We start from the raw sequence: 4,875 nt of genomic DNA, 5'->3' as shown, positions 1-4,875 counted from the left end.
TCAAATCTCTAAAAAATCGCGTTGATTTTTGAGAATTTTTTTGCTGACTGTCCAACGCATTTTTTCCATATACATTTGTTTGTTGACTGTATATGGAAAAACTGCGTAGGACAGTCAGCAAAAAAATTCTCAAAAATCAACGCGATTTTTTAGAGATTTGAAATTTGCACATTATTATACTAAAACTTAATGGCCCACTAAACTGCATACCTGGCCTGGATTCTTTTTAGAAATAATTCGTATTCAAAAGGTCGCGATTTTGCTGAAACTTTCCATATTTTTCTTAATTTTTGTACACACTAAGCCATATTTTAAAACAAAATTAATAAAAAAATTGACCATCTAAAACATTGCGAATATTAACAAAAAACAGCCGTACGCTCAACTTTGGGAGTAACCGTACATGTGATGTAAAGCGTAATACTCAGTATTATTTTTTTTTATTTTTTACTTTTTATGCAAAAAATTGAATTGAACTGTAAAACAACATATTTGTTGGCATGCTAGTTTACTTTTATTGCGTTCACCATTTGTGTTCATTTTTGAGGTTTCTCTTTTTACGCGCCAATGAAAATATTAATTTAAATAAATATAATTGGCCAAATAATTTGCAAAGATATATGATGATTACAAACATATACCAGAAGTTTACCTAAGACTTCTGGTAGGCCTTACAAACATATACCAGAAGTATTCCTAAGACTTCTGGTAGGCCTGACAGACATATACCAGAAGTATATGTAAGACTTCTGGTAGGCCGAACAGATATATACCTACGGTGACTATATTAACCAAAGTAAAATAAAGGACATTTTTTTTTTAATGATTTGAGAATACGTACATACAACTTGTATGATAAAAGTACCTTACCCATATTGTAATTTAAATCAAATATTTACCAGTTAATTAATCGATTCCGAAAAATGAAGCCAATTCCTTTTCAAGGACTTCGCCATCCTTTGCTGCACGCCGAAGCCAGCACACAGTGGTTCAAAATTAGAATATAAGGTTCATAATCTACCGTAGTCTTAATTTTTCAACCAATTTTTACTAAAAACCCCCAAAAAAACGGGAAATGTTTAGCTATTTGTACAACGATTTAGGGGTGTGGGCCCCACAAATCTCCCCTAAACGAAAGAAGATTGACGCCGCTTTATGAAAAGTAAAAATTTGCAACAAATAAAATATTTCCAACCGACATTATTGTTAAATTAGTGCACAGATTTAGTAAATTAAATTTTTGTAATAAAGCGTGAACTGTTGTCTACAAGTGTGTGTACAAGTTTTTTGATTCGATTCACGCGTTTGGGCATAGCAACCCAAAATCGTTGTAAAAATTCATAAACAGTACCCAAAAAATTATTTTGGTGAACATTTTTTTATAATATTTAAAAAAATTTTTGTTGTAATTTTTTCGGTTTGGGGAACCATACAATTGTTTTCAACTAGTCTTTGTTATATAACATTTAATAACTGGAATACGAGAATACATTTTCTTCAAAATTGCCACTTTCTCTGCATTTTTCACTCCAAATTTAATATAATCAAATAAAAATTCACAAACCAGACTCAACTAGTCTCTTGCAAATATTATAAGCTTTCATAAAAAAAGATCAAATTAAGTGAAAAACATGAAGGCTCCAGTGAATTACGAACACTAAATGCCAGTTTTGAACCACTGTTCTCTTTCAGTGGAACTAGAAACTCAGCGTGCAACACGATCCTGGGCACAACTTTCCCTGTGCTTTATAGATTGTGCAAAGATTACCTATTAAATAAAAACCCTTAAGTGGGGTGCGAAACGAACAGGTGAAGGTTTTCATTCTATTTTATAAGGGCAATTTTTATCTTTCATACTCTGTGTTTAAAAATTTACCTCTGACAAATGCAGAGCTGATTTAAAGGACAGTTTAAGAAATAAAGGACAAAAGGCGTCCTTTATTTTGAAAAAAATTATAAAGGACAGGGGGTTAAAATAGAGGACTGTCCTTTCAAATAAAGGATGTATGGTCACCGTACATTAGGGTGGCCAGATATTTTAGTGACATAATCAGTACAGTTGGGATCAAAAATCAGTACAAAGCCATAAAAATTAGCTCATTTTTCGTTTATTAACAATATAACAACCAAATTACAGCGCATTAATTAAAAGAAAACTAATCCACCTTAAAATACATATAGTATTAACAATATAACAGTTCATTAGTTTAAAACAAAACAAAGGTATTACATATGTACATATGTACAGTTGTGTTCACATAAATAGTTGTAAAATGTATTGACAATTTTTTCTTTCATTACTTAATTTACATTTTATATAAAAATAAAGTTAATTCTATAACAAAAACCATGTAAGATGAAGTCTCAAGCTTTCTAAAAAATTTAGAGAAATGTTAAAAATTAAAAAAAAATTTCATCAAAATGTCTAACTATCCGATTTTTTTTTTAAATTGGGAGTAAGCAGTTTTATAGCCCATACAGTTTCTGTAGAAGACGAGCTCGAGTCAGAAGTAGTTTGCATATTTTGAGCTACAAATTCAAAACATATTTAGTTGGTGGGCTTATTAAATACAACATTCACAATACTAGAGTTCACTCTTTGATGCGTTTGAGCGAAAGTGAGAAAATCGGCAGTTTTTTACAACAAACATATGGCACCGTTATGGCGTCGTTTCGCACAATCGCACAGCAAAGCAACAAAACAAACACTAATTTTTGCCTTTCGCATTTTCGCATCAAAGAGTGAACTGCCTTAATAAAATCTGTGGACATTTGACAAAACAACTTTTCTCGAGATATGACAATTTTCCAAGATTTCTATCACATACATGAATTTTCAATGCGCATATTTCTGTCTTACCGCCATATTAATATGACTTTGAATATAAAAGTTATGGCAGTCTTATAATTGTCTAAGATCCGACAAGTGTACGACCTTCACTGACCTGTTTAATGGATTAAAGCTATTTTGTATGAAATTTAACGTCTTAATAAATGTTTCGCAAGTGACTTGGCTGAAAAAAATCCTGGCTAGGATATTTTTAATTAAATACTCAAAGATTATTATTTTTTTTTTAATTTTGTACTCATTTATTTAATGAACAAATTAAAAACCAATCGAAAGTATTAAGCCTATAGAATGTGAAAACGTTGGGTTGTCTATTTTTTTCCTGGCCTACTTATCGGGTTGGCAGGTATGAACAGGTAATTAATACTAGCAATTTTCACTCATCTGTTTTTAGAACTTACATTGCACAAGAAGCACAAAAGCAATAGTAGTCATCTTCAGTTTGAAATGCTATGGCTGTTCCATGTCCTGAAGTATTTGGAACAGAGCTATTATGTTGTGTTGAATTCAGGCAGTTGTTTTGCGAAATGCTAGGAAACGAAACAATTTCAAGGTGACAACTTTTGAAAAATGGTTTAAATTTAATTAGCGCTGCATTTACACGTTCAATAAATTGCTTCGAATCTGATCACATGTATGAGTTGTCAAAAACCATTCTTTTGAACATGTTAACCTCAAGTAAATGTTAATTATACCAATTCACAAAAATATTTATTAAATGTAAAAATCAGTACAAAATCAGTACAAACTCAGAAAATCAGTAGATTTTGCGTACTGATTTCGGGTTCTTAAAAATCAGTACAATAAAAAAACATCAGCACATGTACTGATTAAATCAGCGCATCTGGCCACCCTACCGTACATATACCAGAAGTAACGGGTGATTTTTTTGAGGTTAGGATTTTCATGCATTAGTATTTGACAGATCACGTGGGATTTCAGACATGGTGTCAAAGAGAAAGATGCTCAGTATGCTTTGACATTTCATCATGAATAGACTTACTAACGAGCAACGCTTGCAAATCATTGAATTTTATTACCTAGAAAAGTTGGCAGAAAATCCGCTTTTTTATCGACAAATTTTGTTCAGCGATGAGGCTCATTTCTGGTTGAATGGCTTCGTAAATAAGCAAAATTGCCGCATTTGGAGTGAAGAGCAACCAGAAGCCGTTCAAGAACTGCCCATGCATCCCGAAAAATGCACTGTTTGGTGTGGTTTGTACGCTGGTGGAATCATTGGACCGTATTTTTTCAAAGATGCTGTTGGACGCAACGTTACGGTGAATGGCGATCGCTATCGTTCGATGCTAACAAACTTTTTGTTGCCAAAAATGGAAGAACTGAACTTGGTTGACATGTGGTTTCAACAAGATGGCGCTACATGCCACACAGCTCGCGATTCTATGGCCATTTTGAGGGAAAACTTCGGAGAACAATTCATCTCAAGAAATGGACCAGTAAGTTGGCCACCAAGATCATGCGATTTGACGCCTTTAGACTATTTTTTGTGGGGCTACGTCAAGTCTAAAGTCTACAGAAATAAGCCAGCAACTATTCCAGCTTTGGAAGACAACATTTCCGAAGAAATTCGGGCTATTCCGGCCGAAATGCTCGAAAAAGTTGCCCAAAATTGGACTTTCCGAATGGACCACCTAAGACGCAGCCGCGGTCATCATTTAAATGAAATTATCTTCAAAAAGTAAATGTCATGGACCAATCTAACGTTTCAAATAAAGAACCGATGAGATTTTGCAAATTTTATGCGTTTTTTTTTAAAAAAAAAGGTATCAAGCTCTTAAAAAATCACCCGTTATATCTAAGACTTCTGGTACACCTAACGGACCTATACCTGAAACCAATCTAAGACTTCTGGTATGCCAAAGGGATATAAACGAGAAGGCTAACATAAATGTCCATTAGTGGTTTTAGGCATTTCATCATGTAATTACCTGTTAGTCGTAACGCGTGTGAGCGGTCAAGTTATATGTTTACAAATGGAGGTAAGCGCAAGAGCTAGAAAGGGATGC

Source organism: Rhagoletis pomonella, unplaced genomic scaffold, assembly GCF_013731165.1.
Source record: "Rhagoletis pomonella isolate Grant_MI unplaced genomic scaffold, Rhpom_1.0 Rhpom_scaffold_00009, whole genome shotgun sequence".
Classification (NCBI taxonomy): domain Eukaryota; kingdom Metazoa; phylum Arthropoda; class Insecta; order Diptera; family Tephritidae; genus Rhagoletis; species Rhagoletis pomonella.
The sequence above is the reverse complement of the archived record's forward strand: the minus strand, read 5'-3'. Positions refer to the sequence as shown.